Source organism: Crocuta crocuta, unplaced genomic scaffold, assembly GCF_008692635.1.
Source record: "Crocuta crocuta isolate KB4526 unplaced genomic scaffold, BGI_CrCroc_1.0 scaffold153, whole genome shotgun sequence".
In the NCBI taxonomy this organism is placed as follows: Eukaryota; Metazoa; Chordata; class Mammalia; order Carnivora; family Hyaenidae; genus Crocuta; species Crocuta crocuta.
In genome coordinates, this window is record NW_027529525.1 from 4791557 (window position 1) to 4810223 (window position 18667).

An 18667-nucleotide genomic window follows, 5' to 3' on the forward strand; every position below is an offset into this window, starting at 1 on the left:
GATATGATGCCAAGATCCATGCTTTCTTGTTCAGCAGCTTAGATATGAAGGGAGATATTAACTAGTATAGAATGCCTAATTTGTCCATGCCCTTCTTTCTAGATATCAGTTTATGGAATAACTTGAAAAATATAATTTTCTTTAATCCTTCCTATGTTACTTCAGCCCAACATATGCCCTTGTTGTTGCTGATGGTATTTGAGTGTATCGTTCCCTTATTAGTGAATAGCGAGTGTTAGACATTTTGCCAGCCCTTATCCATGTCCTACATGTGCTAATCAAAGTTCCTTTAGACCTCCAAGGTAATGAATGATATAATTAATCATACAAACTGGGACAATTTTGATAATGAAAAGGAGTGCTATTAATAACTATTCTGGGCAACTATGCTGGGCTGCCCCAGGCAAACTGAGATACATGGTCACCCTCTTAGGACAAACTATAACCAAGCTAATATCTCCTATGGACAAAGAGAGTGTGAATAGTCCAGCCTTAACTAAACACTGTGCAAAACAAGACAACAGAAGCCAGAACTACTGGATTCAAACCTCTGCCTCACAAACAATTTCTACATTTCTGGGCCTGGCTGTGGGTGGTGGGAGAGAAAAGGCAGCTGGAAATGACTCAAAATTTGAATGATCATTGTGCCTAATTTCTTCAGGAGGTGGTTCTCAAACTTTAGTGTGCTCAGGAATCATCATCGTTTTTATTCAAACTAAGGATCCCTGAACTCCATAGCTTAAAGATGTTGAAAATATAGTGTGGGGTGGGCCCAGGAAACTATATTTTAATACCCTCCCATAGAGATTTTGATGTAGGTAATTTACAAACTTCACTGGGGAGGAAAAAAGTGATCTATGACATAAAGTCTTTGCATACGTACTTTGCAAAGACAGGCATGATTTCATTTTTTTAAAATAGTTTATTGTCAAGTTGGTTTCCATATAACACCCAGTGCTCATCCCCACAAGTGCCCCTTCCACGCCCATCTCCCCCCTCCTCCCCCACCCCCATCAGTCCTCAGCTTGTTCTCAGCGTTCAAGAGTCTCTCATGGTTTCCCTCCCTCCCTCTCCCCCACTATTTTCTCCCCTTCTTTCTCCCCCACAGTCATGATTTCAGAGGAAGTCCCTGTAGGACTTAACATAACTGTTACAACATGAAGATTTGTTCTCAGATACCATCTGTATGACCTAAATTACCACTTGAATAAAATATGTAAACAATGTTTACCTTATAATTACTTTCAACATAGAGTCCCAGGGATACATGTGTGTATATATATATATATATACACACACACATATATACACATACATATATGTATATTAAAAATAAGAACTTTTTTCTCCATATGTTTATATTGAACTAGAGAAAAGAGAACACATTTTGTATGCTTTCCGATAATCACAGCAAGAATATTTGCTGTATATCGAACAATGCTCTTGTACCAGGAATTTATATACATGTCCTCAAATACGAAGACTCTCAAAAGTAAGTCATGCTATCTCTTTTATATAGGGGATAGACCGCAGGCTGAGAGAAGTTAGGTGACTTGCTAGAGGTCTCACAGCTAGTAACTGGCAGACGTGCCCTTCGAAACCAGATCATCTGCCTTGCCCCGGAAGCATGTAGTGAACTCCTAAGCACCCGTGGGTACCAAAAAATACTTGCTGGAAGCTGCCTCATGCATGTAAGCTAGTATGACCTTTCTAGAAGAATAATTCCTAGACAGAGAAAAGACCTGAGTGGTGACTTTGAGGAATGTGGAGGCAATTCATGGATATAAAAAGGCAGGGGTAAAGCCAATTATCGGCTAACATTTGAGAAACTTGGAGGTATCGCTAACCATTCTCCAGGCTGGCCTTTGGATTTATTTCTCTTTTGCTGGCTGTGCCGCTGCTATGCTCTTTATCCATATTTTCAAGGAAACACAAGTAAAGTGACTGTTCTCTAATTGCGCTCCCTTCCTGCAGTCTGCGCGTTCCTTCTGAGCACCGCGGGCTGGGTCCATACGCCGCTTGCATCGTGTGCAAGGGCTGGTGGCAGCTGCAAGTTGGTGTGTGACACATTGAGTAGTCATATTTCTCTTCTCTGTGGCCCTCCAAAGCCCTTTCCAACATAACTTTCCCCCATCTGTTCTCGTTTGCACTGCATAATAGGGGACAGGTTTTGGAACTTGGGATTCAAAAAACAACATTAAGAGAAAATAAAAATGAGATGGAATTTCAGTAGAAAGAAACTCACTGCCTCCCCCCCCCCNAGTATTAAATTGATCAAGTTCGTACTTTAGCCTAGTTGGTCCTGTTTATGTGGTGGTGGAGAAATGTGAGAGCATTTAGAAATCTCTTTAAACTGTCTGCAGAGCAATAAGATAGACAGCATGGCCAAGTCATTAGCAGATACGGTATTGCCCAGGACCTGACTTAAAGTTTTTCCATATTTGCTTAGAATCTCTAATAAGTTGCGTTAATTGCCTCATGCCTCAGCTTCCTTCTCTATAAAATGAAATGTGTGATGTGAATTTTAGAATACTTAGAGATAGGGTTTTCGAAAGTGCCACAGGCCCACCTCTGTGCGTGCAATGAATGGTTTTGGAAACGATACAAACATCTTTACATTTTAAAAGCAAGAAATTTCTTCTAATATACATTAGGAAAAAAAAAAAACCCTGCATATGGCACAATATACCCATGATTTCCCAGATATTTTTTCATAGGATGAGCCTAAACTAGGCTTTTAAGTTTCAAAAGTGAACAAATTTAAAGAAGAACATTCAGTAAGGAATAATAAAAGTGAATATTGCAAGGGCACCTGGGTGGCTCAGTCAGTTAAGTGTCGGACTTTTGCTCAGGTCATGATCTCATGGTCTGTGAGTTCGAGCCCCACATGAGGCTCTGTGCTGACAGCTCAGAGACTAGAGTCTGCTTCAGATTCTGTGTCTCCTTCTCTCTCTGCCCCTCCCCGCTCACACTCTGTCTCTCTGTTTCTCAAAAATAAACATTAAAAACTTTTTATAATAAAATATAAGTGAATATGGCAAATCAAAAGCAGAAGTACAAGAATGGTGATTAGAAAGCAACTATAGTGGAGCAGTGGTTCTTTAATTCTTTCTTTATGGTTTTCTGGAAAAGTCTTGTTGTATGAGCCTCAGGTTCCCCATGTCAGATGAATCATACTCCTTGGGTCACTACTTTTACTATCAGCATCTGCCTAGTGGGGGATTGTCATCATTCTGAGATCACAGCCCTCTTTAATAATCTGGTGAAAAGTATGGCTCTCCCCAGAAAAATGTATATTCTTATATATAAACAAACTCTTGCTTATAATTTGTGGGTTTTCAGGGCCACTTAGACTTTATCTGTTTATTCTTGGAGATCTCAAATTCATATATTCAAGGTTGTGTCCATTTGCTTTGCAATCCCATTCTTTGTTTTCTTAAGTTTATAGGTCAGCATTTGAACCTCTAAGCCACACTTGTGTTTCTGTGAGGAACACCATCTTCCTTCACTGCCTGCCCAGGGCAAAACCATCCACTCTGCTACCTGTAGTAATGTAGGTAGTACACAGAACATCCACTCTCTTCCCTCTCCCCACCATCCCCCCTTTAGAATCAGAAATATTACAAAAACGTCTGTAGTTGAGGCTTCTTGTTTTTTGTCGACCTCCCTTCCTCTTCCCTTGGGATCTAGCCCTCCCCACTCCAACAATGTGGTGCCTGTGAGTGCTGCCACTTCCCATGCGGGCATCACTGACTGGCCTAGAGAGAGGCACTTGCCCCAAGTCAAATAAGTGTCTTTCCAGTTTCCTTCAAAACTTGGAAAGAGATGCACGTGATAGGAAACTCAGGAGAGGGTTTTTATTTGTTAATTGTGAAGAGAAGAATGCCAGGTACAGAGAAGTGGTCTATAAATGTTTTTAAAAATGTTTAAAGTTTATTTTTGAGAGAGAAAAAGAAAGAGACAGAGCATGAGCAGAGGAGGGGCAGAGAGAGAGAGAGGGAGGCACAGAATCCAAAACAGGCTGCAGGCTCTGAGCTGTCAGCACAGAGCCCAATGTGGGGCTCAAACCCATGGACTGAGAGATCATGATCTGAGTTGAAGTCAGATCTTAACCAACTGAGCCACCCAGGTGTCCCTAAATAGTTTTGATGATAATGATTCCTTCATCAGCCCCATTTGGAGCTGAAAATGTAACCATTTTCTTAACTTCCACTGTGATTTTCCACCCTTTTCCCCAAAGGAAAATTTCCAGAGATTTTTGAGAAAGGTGGTGTTGATATTAATAAGAAGAGTAATGGGAAACCCATTGTACTTATTGACCATATTCCAGGCACTACACCACCTCCACTCCATCCTATATGTGTACCGTTGTTTAATATCTTCAGTTCCCTCATGAGATAGGTAGTATTATCTTCTCTACTTTGCAGATAAGGAAATGAAGTTTACAGAGTGAGAAAGTGCTAGAACCCATACACAGAATTAGGACTGCCTCACTCCAGACCTAGCAATCTTCATTTCTAAACTTTGAACTTTTTTCCTGTTCAAAGTAGTGGAACACCTTATCCCTGCCTTTCTGTTGTTTCCATTCCCACTCACCACCCCCCACTATCTCCAAGAATTTTTGTCCAGTTATACTAGCCAATAGAGATGTGTATTTCTCCTTTTTAATTCAAATGATAGCATATAATTCAATTTCCTGAACTTTGCTTCCCACCCCCCCTCCACTTAACCACTATATTGAGGAGCTCAATCATATCAATACATTAAGGACTTTGTTATTTTCTTTTAAAAGCTTCATAGTGTTCCATTGTAAGAACATATCATAATTTAGGGACTGTGTCCTATCCATAATCATTTGGGTTGTTTTCAACCTTTTACGTTTGCATGTAGTGCTGCAATGAAAACTTTGTACATACATCATTTCACAGTTGGGTGAGGATATGTACAGGAAATTAGGAATCTAGAATGGAATTGCAAGGCCATAGGATAGGTGCATTTGTAATTTTGCAATATAATGTCAAATTACCCTCCATAGACCTTATACCAACTTCCAATTTGACTGTAATGAATGAGGGTAACTCTCAGCAGTCTCCCTATTTCAAGTATTTTTTTTTTTCTATTTCCACACCTGGAAGTTTCACCTTCTCTAAAATATCTCAAATTGTTTTATTGAAAAGAAACACATAAAATTTATGCCCAATTTTTGAAACCTGGTTGCATACACACACGTAGAATTTTTTTTCTGTTGTGCATTTTCACCTATTTTGCTTAGAGTTCCCCCTAACTTCCAACGGAAGCATATTTAAAGGCTGGGATACCCCTTAGTAAGTCAGTGCTGCATAACCACTCCATCAGCAAATAGTTCGTCTCCAGGCCATTCACCACTATACCTTTCCATAAGGTTTCCGAACACATCTTTCTCCTCCCTATCCCCAACCCTTCCTCCCCTCTGTACATTGTCAGGCACGGCCCCACAGAACCCCCTGCCTCTGACCTTCCTAAGAGTTTGTACCCATTACGTCTTTGCACCACTCCATTCTATTTATTCTTCACATTCTTTGGGAGGTTAATGACTTTGTGGAAATCTAAAACAGCCCCTCCTCAGGAAGTGGTAAAAGTCTCTTGGAATAATAGGAATGAGTCCTGAAAGAGTTCTTGAATTCATCAGCATTTTCAATTAATTAAAAACCCCAAAGAAGTAATGATATGCACAAAATTCAAGAGGCTATAATGAGCAGTGACCAAAACCTCATCATATGGATACTGTTATTTAAGTATGAACAATTCCAAATATCTAAAGGGGGAACAGAAGCACCCTCCCTCCATCGCTCTTTTTCACAAATTCACATCCCTTCTCCTTTAGGTGATTTTTGGATATCCATTATTTAGCAAAGAAGAGGAACCAGAAGCAGTAGCCTCTTTGTAGCAACAAGGCTTTGTCTTCACGGGAACTCAAGTTCAGTTCAGAAACTTTCAGACATGGTTTTAAAGGCTTTTGTGAGTCAACTGTTAGTGAATCACACAAAAGGGGCCTTTATTAATAAGCATATTCTGTTCATTATAGAGAAATGAAAGCCTCAGAATAATTCACCAAATGTTTCAAGAGAAAACAAAAAACAATGTGGTAAACATATCAGGACTTGATGAGCTGTCTAGGTAATTGGTTGTTTCTGTGCACCTGGTTCCAAAGACAATATTTAATGTGTAATCTGTTTCATTTTGCTTGGGGAAGTAAGTGTAACTCTACCCCCTGGATCACATCTGCATTAAAATTAGGGGAGGCAGAGTCTTGTTTCAGCGAGTGGAAATTTATGCACATGAGTTGTCTTTTACATGGAGACAGCAATTATACCCCTAGAAATGCAGTCTGTGGGAGAAAATGACATATTCAACGCTGGGGAACAAAAGCCTAATGCTAAGGGGACATTAACAAGGTTGGGAACCCCCTCCCAACAATTAACATGATCATTTACAAAATCTGCAATCTATAAAATTATTTTAAAAACATGTTTTTTCAAAACAATGTGGTTTTTTCCTCCTTCTTTCTAAAAAAAAAAAAAAGACTAAGCAGCAACTATGCAGAATCCATTCCACTGTAACAAGTAATATTTAAAAATCTCTTCAGATATATTTAAGGATTGAAATAGACAAACTCCAGAAAGTGGTAGCTGACCCATGTTTTCACAGCCTAATAAGGAATGAGGGGAAAATGTAGCCAAGAATTTTTCATTTTTATGTGAGGACGTTGTGGTGTTTGAAAGCAACAATTCCTAATCAGAATTCTAGAACACAGGAAGAATGCAAGGAGCATATGCAAATAAAAGTCTGTAATAGCTAAAACTGGCTTTAAAGAAATGATTTCTTGGTTGACTTGTTAAAAAGGACAAAGGCAGAGCCGCTGAAATGGATTTAAGTTTTTGTTTCTTCTTTCCATCTTCTCTGGAGGCTGTAAGAATGGGAGGCAGAAAGAATGGTTTTCTGCCCTCAATTCCAACACGTCCTCTCCACCTCCATGCTTCTTGGGAACATATAGAATCGATGCCCACACTTTATTTCATGTCCTAATCATATCACCAATAGAAAAACGTATACCCTGCTTGAATAAAATAGGCTATAGTAAGTCAGTTTGTCTTTGAGGTTTTCTAAGTCTTTAGGGCTTTATTCAAATTTTTGGTCTATGGTGTCCATGCAATTTTGTTGGAGTAGTTTCACTTCCCATTCCCAGTGAGAGCAGTAGTCCTTTTTATGGGTCTCCTATGCGATTTTTTGTTTTGTTTTGTTTTTTGGAAAACTTGAGTTTCTGAATTAGTTTTGGCATATTTTCAGAAAGTAACATTTATAGAGTAACTTCAACGGGTCAGGTATTAGGGAAAAGCAAGCTGAAAATTCGAAGTCCTGACTAACTTTTGGGAAATACCAGGAATTTTAAATGTGAGCATCCATAGAAGTAGACTTTTTTAAAAATATTTTTTATTTATTTCTAGGAGAGAGAGAGAGAGACAGCGTGAGCAGGAGAGGGTCAGAGAGAGAGGGAGACACAGCCTTGAAATTAGCTCCAGGCTCTGAGCCGGTAGTCAGCACAGAGCCCGACGCGGGGCTCGAACCCACGAACCGCAAGATCATGACCTAAACGAAAGTCCGACGCTTAACCGACTAAGCCACCCAGGCGCCCGGAAGAAGTAGACATTCAAATGTTCCTAATGTTTCAGATCCACCAGAACGCTGAAAGCAGAGATGGTGTAAACCTGGGGCACAGCAACATGGTATATCAAGGAAGGTGTGATAGGGTGGGATTAGGAGATTCCACTCCGTATTCATTAACTACCTCTTCTGGTGGGGGATGCACTCAAGTTATTTAAGCCTGTATTTCTTCAAGAGCTAGAAAGTAAAATGGAGGTGAAGCCCATTGAGTTGATTTCATCAACACATCAATGGCATCATCACCACCAGCAGCAGCAGCAGCAACAAAGCTGAGTGGAGTTGGGGGAGGGTGGAAGGATTAATTGATCTCAAAATTCAAGGAGACTTTATAAACTGCCAAACAACCACATGATAAAAACAATCATTGTCCACATTCTAATTTGACAAAAGGCTTCTCTGAGAAAGTCTATCCAGTTAGAATCTGAACTGGGGATTGCATGTACCAAGTAATCATTAATTTTGTTAGGTTTGATGATGGCATTATGGCTGGGTCAGAAAATGTCCATATGTTTTAGACACGCTTGCTGAAATACATAGGAATGGAATGGTGGCTGAAGTTTACTATTTTTTTATGTTTTTTTTTTTTATCTCTGAGAGACAGAGAGACGGCATGAACAGGGGAGGATCAGAGAGAGAGGGAGACACAGAATCTGAAACAGGCTGCAGGCTCTTAACTAGCTGTCAGCACAGAGCCTGACACGGGGCTCAAACCCACGAACGATGAGATCATGACCTGTGCTGAAGATGGACGCTTAACCGACTGAGCCACCCAGGCACTCCCTGAAGTTTACTTTTAAATAATTTCCAAGAGCTAGCATGGGGGGCAACATGGGTAGGCTAATCTTGATCATTGCTCACCCAGGTGCTAGATATATGGTGTTTATTATTCTATTTTTTCTCTTTCTGATTATGTTTGAAAATTTTCATTAAAAAGAACCCCCCATATCGTGAAATCTTAAAAAAAATGAGGAAAAAGAAACATGGAAGCTGTATTAAATCATTTCCAAATTTTCTTCAAAATAGAAAACCCCATCATTCTATTTCAAAGACTGAATAGTGATGGCTGTCAAAATATAAAGCCATTTTCAGGGGCACCTGGGTGGCTCAGTTGGTTGAGCGTCTGACTTCAGCTCAGGCCATCATCTCATGGTTAGTGAGTTCAGGCTGCATCAGGCTCTGTGTTGACAGCGTGGAGCCCGGAGCCTGCTTTGGATTCTGTGTGTCCCTCTCTTTTTGCCTCTCCCTTGCTTGTGCTCTCTCTCTCTCTCAAAAATAAATAAACATTAAAAAAATAAAACATAAAGACATTTTTGTTTTGACTTTCAAAATCAAGTAATATCAAATTAAGACTATGTTCTGGTTATTAAATTTTACCAATGCCCAATACACAAAACCAAGAAGTAGACAATTCACAGTGGAAGAACTTATGATGAAAAGAACGAATCTGTCACCAAGTCTACACTCAATTTGTCAACAAGAAACCCTGACCTTTAGCAGTAGTAGAATAAGCCCATTTAAATCAAAAGCTCATCTCGGCTCTACATGAGGTTGCTGTATATACACCCAGATCAAGAAATGGCCTTTTTCCTCCTTTTTTTTTTTTAATCAAACACATTCTATGGCCATTTTCTATCCAGGAATAATCACTGTCATCAACACTTTTTCCTTGGTGTTTGTGTATTTCTTTTGTTTTCCAAGGTACTTTCCATTGTCAAGAGATTCAGATGTTTATATATTTCACATTTTGCAACTCCAGTTTCTTAGATGTAATCAGTAGAACATCTTTAGCTGTTTATTATTTTTATTTATTTTTAAATTTATTTATTTACTCTTGAGAGAGAGTGAGAGCAAGAGAACATGGGGGAGAGAGAGGGGCAGAGAGAAAGAGGGAGAGTAAAGATCCCAAGCAGGCTCTGCAATGTTAGGGCAAAGCCCCATGCCGGGCTTGACCTCATAACCATGAGAGTATAGCCTGAGTTGAAATTAGTCGAAATCAAGAGTGGGGCACTTAACCGACTGAGCCACCCAGGTGCCCCTCTTTAGCTGTTTAAAGAGTGAGACAGTTAACTTCCTTTCTTCCAGATAGGATCTCTGTTACAAACCGGAGGGTCTGACAACCTTTACTGCTCTGTGGAGCACTGGGTGGAGCATCAAGAGGACCTGAGTCAGACTTAACCTTCAGACTGTTCATTGGTGTAAACGCTCATGCCTGTTGGATAGAAAAGTGAAGTGAGACATGGGTGCATCTTATACACCCTGGTGCTGTTTGATCCAGCATTGATGTTATCCTTTATAGGGACTGATAAATTTGGTTGAACACAAGCTATATGGCTACTTGGGAAAATCAAAGCTCATTAATGCAGTGTTTATATTATTGGTAGTAAATATATTTTTGGGAGCTTTAGGATGAAATTGGCAAACAACCATTTTATCACAATATAAAGAACTTCACAGACTGGTCCCTACCTCACCCCTAGCAACTCTTTAGTAGAAATGCAGAGTCCCCCTAAAGCACTGTAGCCAGCCCCACTGCAAAGACGTGGGAAACAATGACTGGAACCCAAGTTAATCTTTAAAAATTGTTAATAGATTGGAATTTCTACCTGCTCAGTGCTCAGGAGGAAAGAAAAAGAGAAAGCTCTTTATATTCTTATCAATAAAAATGACGCTAACACTCCGATAGAACAATGGGTAAAGGGTATTAACTGAAAAGAAAATTGGAAAAATACAGTTGATATACTTATGAGCAAGTTGCTAACTCTTTAGCAATCAAGTAATTGCAAATTAAAAGAGAATTTTTAAAAATTTCCAAATTGGCAAGTAATAGAGAGGGTCGTAACAGAGACGGTAAGGGGTGCGGTAAGTGGGGCAAGTCACTGGAAACAGTTCAAACCAACTAGCAATTGGAAATATGACCTAGATTCTTACTTTTAGGAAACGATCCTAAGAAAACAATGCGGTGCTGTCAAAAGTTGTGATGCCTTCAGGGTTTAAATCAGTCAAAAAATCATACTCTCAGAGAATTATCTAATGACCTAGGAAAATGCTCATAATATAACTAAGAAGAGTAAGAGAAAATGATGCGTATTCATGTATAATACATGCATATGCACAGAAAAGATCAAGAGAAAATTATCCAAAATATTATATCTATTTATCTTGGAAATAGTAAAATTATGTGATTTTACCTTCTTTGAAACACTTCTGAATTTTCTCTGTGGGTTTTTATAGTGGCTATGGTATTACTTTATTAATTTTTTTCTAATGGGTTTATTTATTTGTATTACAAAAATAACAATCACTGCAAAATGTTTTGGAAATGCAACATAAGAATATAAAGTATAAATATGGTGATGGGTATAGGGTTTCTTTTGGAGGGTAATAAAAATGTTTTAAGATTGATTACAGTGATTTTGCACAGCTCTGTGAATATACTAAAAACCGTGAATTGTACACTTTAAATGAGTGAATTGAATGGGATGTTAATTGTATCTCAATGAAACAAAAAAGTGAAAGATCTCTTCTACTGCTACCATCCCAAGATGGCTACTGGAAGCATCTTGGTACATTGCCTTATAGTCTCCTTTCTGTGCATTTTACATACTTGATTAAAGAATGAAAATCAGATCATACCATGCATACCATTTGAAAAATATTTTTAATTATAAAATGTCTAACTTGACAAGCTGAAAGTACAATCAAACCAAAGGGCGATTAGGACAACCAAGTTCTAGCTCCAGCCTTGCTTCAAGGAGCCGTGAGAATTTGAGGAGTCACAGGATTTACAGGATTTTTCAGGAAAAAAACTTTTAAAATTTATTTTGAGAGACAGCACGAATAGGGAAGAACAGAGAGAGAAGGAGAGAGAGAGAATCCCAAGCAGCCCCTGCACTGTCAGCGTGGAAGCCCCTTGGGGGGCTTGAGCTCATGAACCATAAGATGACCTGAGCTGAAACTAAGGGTCTGACGCTTAACCAACTGAGCCACGCAGACGCCCACCCCTTTTAAAAATATAAGTTCTATGCCCGACATGGGGCTTGAACTCATGATCCCAAGATTAAGAACGAAGAGGTGCATGCTCTACTAACTGAACCAGCCAGGTGCCAGTCACCGTCAAGCTTTTTTATATGTAAGAGACAGAACTGGGACTAGATGAGATTTTGGTGCCCTCCAATTTTAGATTCTATGAGTCTCTGCTTCCCTGAGTGGGGGCACAATAACAGAAACTTGGTGTAATAACTTTGTTGTAATAGCAAAGACTATTTATCAAGATATGCTGTTGTGTTGACAAACAAAGGAGCAAAGGATAGAAGAGCAGGTAGCATGCTACTATCCCTGTTAAAGCAAAAGGGAATATGGTTATAGTTTCATATGCCTACCGCCTTTCTGCAAGGATATAGAGAAGTGGCAGTAGGGGAGGGAAGTGGGTAGCTGGGAAGCTAGTCGTTCTGGAATTTACTTTTCACTATACGATATGTCTGTCTGCACACATGCATATTTTGTAACATTTTTATTTTTATTGTATTTTTTTAAAAATGTTTTTATTTATTTCTAGGAGAGAGAGAGAGAGAGAGACAGCGTGAGCAGGGGAGGGTCAGAGAGAGAGGGAGATACAGATTCTGAAACAGGCTCCAGGCTCTGAGCTGGCAGTCAGCACAGAGCCCGACATGGGGCTCGAACCCATGAACCGCGAGATCATGACCTAAGCGACAGTCGGACGCTTAACCGACTAAGCCACCCAGGCGCCCCATATTTTGTAACATTTTTAAACAAAATAATCATCAGGGGGAAATCTTGTTAATGAAAGAATATACATATCTTGGTTGTAATGATAAATGATGTTATGCAAACTTGTCACTCACTCCCTCGCTTAACCCCTTCTAGTTCCTTCCCTCGCACATTTTTTCTGACACCTGCCTGACCGGGCCAGGCCGCTTGAGTCCTCTCTAAGGCCATTTGTCCACATTGTTCTTTTAGTCCCATCACCCTAGCTTTCTGTCAGTTCTTGGAAGTCTTGAGTTGAGCTCTTCGTCCCCAGAAAGTCAAATGCAGCACCAGCAACTTCAGATAATAAGCTTCTTTAGGAATTCCAATTCAAGTTGTGGGAATTTCAAAACGGAGAGACCTCCAAAATGCAACCCATCCCTTACTTTACACCTGAGGAGAAGCGAGACTCTACAATCTGAAGTTACCTGCCTAAGGTCACACAACTAGTTCTCTGCTGTATGTAATTAACCTTAGCAGCTGATCTCTGGAGTTTCATTAAACAAAAGTAGGTTAATAAAAAGGAAGCCTTTAGATTTTAGATATTGGTAGAGCGGGGCTACACTATGACTTGGAAAATTAATTTGATTTCTTATCCATGAAAATGTCTTCATGATGCCAATGCTCAGAGGGACCAATCAGGCAAAAGAATATTCCCTAAAAATGAAAAGCCTCTGTGATGTTGGATTCTACCAAGAACCACACAATTATATTTGAAATATATTTGTTTAATTTGAGGAAGAAATTAATTTGATAGTCCTGAGGGCATTCATCCACAGGACTAGCTTTTAAAATCCACATCTCTGCAATGTAGCTAAATTAAGCGAAGTTAAGTAAATTAGATACTCAAGCAGCTTCAGAACGTGAGCAAGGCCATGGACAGTCCTGATGAGCATCTAGCCCTCAAGGTTGCCAAGAAATGGGTCACAGACTGGGATGCAGGCAGAGGATGAGATAAGGCTGTGCCCTCCGGGAAATGATTTTTTGAAAGAAATGCATCTACCTGCAGAGCACAGAAAATGCCAAGTTTGAGTTCCATTCTCTACACCCTACCTCCCACTTCACAAGTATAAATTCATATGTAATTTTCACCAGTTAGGTTTTGTCCCATGATTGCCAGACTCTTAAAATATGTGCATTTCTACCTTTATTTTAATTAATTAATGAATTAATTTTTCAGTAAGCTCTAGGCCCAAATGAGGCTTGAACTACCAAGAGTCTCAGGCTCTATTGGTTGACAATCAGGCACCCTGCATTTCTACTTTTATAATTTTTTTATATTTCTGCTTATAAAAGTAATACATTACAGAGAAGTTGGATTCCACAGACCTGTGTAAAGAAGAACATAAAAGTCAACCATATCCATGATAGTTACGGGACATCATGGAATATTTTCCTCTAGTTTTTCACTTTTGTGGATATGTGAACATGAGAGATTCATGTATTTAAAAGGGTTATGGAATTAAAGTATTACCTTTATCATCCATTTTTTTTTCAGCTTGTGCTTTATTGTTGGCATTTCCAAAAATAGTAGACGATTATCATTTTATACAAATCTTTGAATGATTGATGATTATTTTCATAGCATAAATTCCTGAAATGGGATTAAAGTGTCAAAGGGTAGAAATATGTTTGAGGGGATTGATACGTATCACCTAATTATCTGCAAGAAATTGTTTTCCAATTTATGTTCTCCGTAACAACAGAGCATCCTTTATAAAGTCAGCCTTACCAACAGGGAATATGTTCATTTGCTGAAAAATTATCTGGAATATTTTATCTCGGTTTTGTTTATATTATCTTTCCTTGAATTTTTAAACTTTCCCCGTAATATTCATACGTAATAATTTTGTTTTTGTCTACTCATAACTTCTGACCAACTTTCTATTAAAGGGTGCATTTTGATGACTCACAAAAGTTCCTTTCTTAATATAGTAAGATTTTAACCCTTTGAGTATAGGTTACAGGTAGCTTCACTAGGCTCTTCCTCCTTTTGTTTGTTTCCTAAAAAAAAATTTAGGGGAACATTTTTACAGAGTCAAGTCATCCAATCTTATTTATAGCTTTTACTTACAAAGTCCTTTTTCCATCCAAAGACGCGCATCTACCTATATTTGCTTTGAGTTAACTTACAATAAAAAAAAAAAGTTTCTTATTCCTTCTGGAAATATTTTCAGGAATGGTGTGAGAAGCAGCACTAACTGGATATTTTCCAAGTGCCTTAACACTGTTGAATGAATAATCTTTCCTTTCTGCAATGGTTTTATAATGCCTCTTTTATCACATGGGTGGCCCATAGGTGTATACCCTGGTTTGACTGTAACCCGCTGAGCCTGGAGTGTCTGGATTAGCTTTCCCAGTGGGAAGTTGCTATAGGCAGTTTGAGGACTCCCTGAGCAGCAAACACAGTTCCCTGAATATGGTAGGTGGCCAAAAAGGTCTTGTATGAAATGAACAATTAGTGAGTCATTCATATACCTGGGAAAGTTTAACTGGAAGATAAACAAATGTCTGTCTTAACTGGTTAAATGTTTACCTTTTGGGGAAAGGGTGCCAGGACTGATAGGATTTTTATTTTTATTTACTTTTAATGTTTTTATTTATTTCTAGGAGAGAGAGAGAGAGACAGCGTGAGCAGGGGAGGGTCAGAGAGAGAGGGAGTCACAGACTGAAACAGGCTCCAGGCTCTGAGCTGGCAGTCAGCACAGAGCCCGACGCAGGGTTCGAACCCACGAACCGCGAGATCATGACCTAAGCGAAAGTCGGAAGCTTAACCAACTAAGCCACCCAGGCGCCCCAAGACTGATAGGAATTTTTAGTGACCCTAACAAGTTATGATTTTCTCTTCTATCCCCTACTGTTCTGATGCAGTTACTTCCATCTTTGGAAAGAAACCATGGTTTCTCATGGGCCTCAGGATTAGGAATAAATTCCATATTCTTGTCATTCAATAAATTCCGCATTTTCCAAGAATAGTTACGATGCAGCTGGGTCAGTATTTCTCTTGAGTCATGTATAGACACCTTTAAAAAGAAAACAATCCCCACAGACCTTCAGTGATGCCTTAAATTATACTTATTAAAATATCATTTAAATCAACTGCATATTCTTGTAGGTACATAGCAAAAAAATGGGTAGGGGGATCATGGCTACATGATGTTCATATGACACAGAATATGCATATTAATTTAACACGATATCAATTTCTTTTAAAAATGTCGTTAACTGAAGCAAAACCACAAACTTCATGGATTTTATAGAAAACTTGGAAATCCCTAGAGTAGGTGTCCCAATTCCAGTCTAACAAAACAGAAATTGCTTTCCCATGAGCCACATCTAACCCTCAGAGTGTGTTCTTTTTTTAAGCAGTTTGGATGCCTACCTTGTCTTCGATGCTCAACGTAAGTGTGAATAATCACTAAACTGGATATAAACTAATCTCCATATGCTTGTCACCATTACAGAACTGTAAAACCAAAATGAAATACGAACAAAGCTATAAAACCAATGTTTCAAATAACTTTATTTAATGAGACAGATGATACTATCTTGCTGAACAAAAATGTCTGCTCACCATGTAAACACAGTACTGTTATGTGCAAGGAACAGGGTTTTTTTGTTGTTGGTTCTACATGTCTGTACTGAGTGAACAGACTTATCAGAATTAGTTCATTCCTTCAACCATTATCTTTTTTTTTTTTTTTCAAGAAATCGTTAGCAATAGATCGGTGGCTCACCAACCCATCAGGATTTTCAACAACACCAGCTCTAAAGCGTCCAAATATTTTTCTAAAGAACTTGCTTCTGGAAGCTCATATGTATAACTAAGCTGATGTCTGCTTTATAGGTTTTAATATACCATGTTCTCTACACCATCATGAAAGGAGAACTCTTTCTGCAACCAAAGGGAAATGACTTCAGGATGAAAGAAAATCACTCAAAGTAGTTACTTAAATATTTTATATGAAAAAAATTCTAATAATTACAATTCATATTCTGTATTACTTACAATCTGAGTGCAGAGAGGCTGTGGTGAGTCTAAGAGCTTAATTATAACAGGGACGCTTTCTGAAAAATTGTATGGAAGGAATTCTCCAAATTTTATAGGAAAATATTATGCAGGACTCCTAGGTTGCTCAAGACTGTTTCCTAATAGTTTGTGAAAGCTGTTGACTTTTAGAAATGAACATGTTGATCTGGGTGTAAAGGAGGAGGATATGCAGAAAACAGAAGAGATGCCAACTCACAATGCAGCAGGCAATTAATTAACAAGAGTCGTGCTCCTTGAAACATATGATGGAAGAGATCTAAGAATCTTGGAATAACAGAAGATGTATTTCTTTCAAGTTACTTCACTTGTGTGATTCCTCCACCAGAGTTAAATCAATGGATTAGATGTTGGGGTAAGGCATTAGTCCTCAATCTGGGGAATTTTGCTTCCAAGGGACATTAGCAATGTCTGGAGGCATTTTTAAATGTCACAACTGGGGGAGGGGGCACCTGGGTGGCTCAGTCAGTTAAGTTTTCCACTTCAGCTTAGGTCGTGATATCACGGTTCATGGGTTCAAGCCCCGCATTGGGCTCTGTGCTGACAGCTCTGACCCTGGAGCTTGCTTTGGATTCTGGGTCTCCCTCTCTCTCTGCCTGTCCCCGATCATTCATGCTCTTTCTCTCTTTCAAAAATAAACATTAGCAAAAAAAAAAAAAAAAAGAAAAAAAATATGTCAAAACTGTGGAGAGAAAGCATCCTTTTTGCACCTAATGGACCCAGGTCAAGGAGGCTGCAAAACATTTTACAATGCACAGGACACAATCCACACCAATTATCCAGCCAAAGATGTCAATAGTACCAAAGTTGAGCAACTCTGGATTAAGGTATCCAAGCCAAAGAACCGTATCTGGGCTGTATCCTTGTATGGATAGGGCTTGTGTGATGAGCTGTATCCTTGTGTATCTATCCTCCTGCTTTATACACACACATGCACACGTACACACACGTGCAGTCATCAGTTTATTGTTATAAGGCCACAAGAACTACCTTGAATCCTTCCAGATAGTCTCCTGGAATACAAGTTAGTCACAGGAAGGTTGAGCTAGAGGATTTTGCACTGAGCCAGTCACGCAAGATCACTACTGAAGGAACACATAAGATAAACAGTTAAAAGCAACACAGGATTCATTGGTTAATTTATTCACTTATTCAGCAAACCTTTGCTGGGCACCCACATGTGCTGCTCTGCTAGGCATGATGATGATACACAGTGAACACAGCCAAACCTGGTCCCTGCCCTCCTGGAGTTTACTGCCTACCGGAGACTAGAAAGGCCACCAAGAAGAGGCCCGTAGAATGAGAACTCCATTGATGTACCCCATTGAGGAACATTCATACAGCAACTTGAGAAGCTTTTGTGTAAGTGTAATTTCATTTGACTCACACAACAAACCTGGAGACAGGCTTTCTTCCCTTCATAGAGGTTAAAAACATGCCCAAGGTCACACAGTTTATAAATGGCAGGACTTGACACTGAGCTCCCTGTTCTATTGTTCTACAAAGTAAGGATACATACAGGCACTTCTGCTTGTTTGACCTGGAATTTCCTCCCTGATTCTCACCAAGCATACAGGTATTGTCTTTCCCCTTATGAAAAAATGCCCTCTGCCTTCTACATCTTTTTGCTTATATAATACCTGGGAATTTTTTCCTAGACGTTTCATGTATAGATGCCTTAGATTCCTAATTGGATTGTAAACTGACCTGCAGGGACCAGATCTTCCATTTCCTTTGCAACCTTTTGCAGTACTGCAGTCACCCAATAAATGCCTGCTGCATGAATGAACCTGTAGAGATAAAAATACTTTATGGTATCCCCATTTATTGGTTTCATGCTTTTATTTTGCTTTGTGATAGGACTGTACATTATAATCTTCTAGAGGGCAGAGGAAATGGCTTGGTGCTTTCCTTACAGTCAGCAGGCACCATGCAAAATTTGATCCTCGCATACCTTTTTGATGCTCTGGATAATATTAGAACGCTAGAGTGTTTTTGTGTATCTAAGGACCGAGGTTGTCAGCCTCTCTGCGGCGGGGAATGTTCCTTCCTTCACACAGTAAGCTCCCCTGGCGCCTAGGACAGGGCTAGATTACTGCAGAAGCCCCCTCCCCCGCACGCTCCCTCCTCCTTCTCTCCCCCCCCCCCCCCTTA

At 39.3% G+C, this 18667-nt stretch overlaps 1 long non-coding RNA gene and 1 pseudogene across 1 annotated transcript; both read right to left on the reverse strand.

Moving 5' to 3' along the window:
• The window catches only part of LOC144229070 (mitochondrial carrier homolog 2 pseudogene), a 38009-nt pseudogene extending 35984 nt beyond the window's left edge, over positions 1-2025 (reverse strand).
• An 11153-nt stretch (positions 2026-13178) lies between these two features.
• Positions 13179-18306, reverse strand: LOC144229034 (uncharacterized). The gene is made up of 4 exons (XR_013334335.1): positions 18221-18306; positions 17504-17598; positions 13940-14059; positions 13179-13468 (listed from the first exon to the last, which is right to left on the reverse strand). It is a non-coding gene; the product is annotated as an uncharacterized LOC144229034 (long non-coding RNA).
• Between the last annotated feature and the right edge of the window lie 361 nt (positions 18307-18667).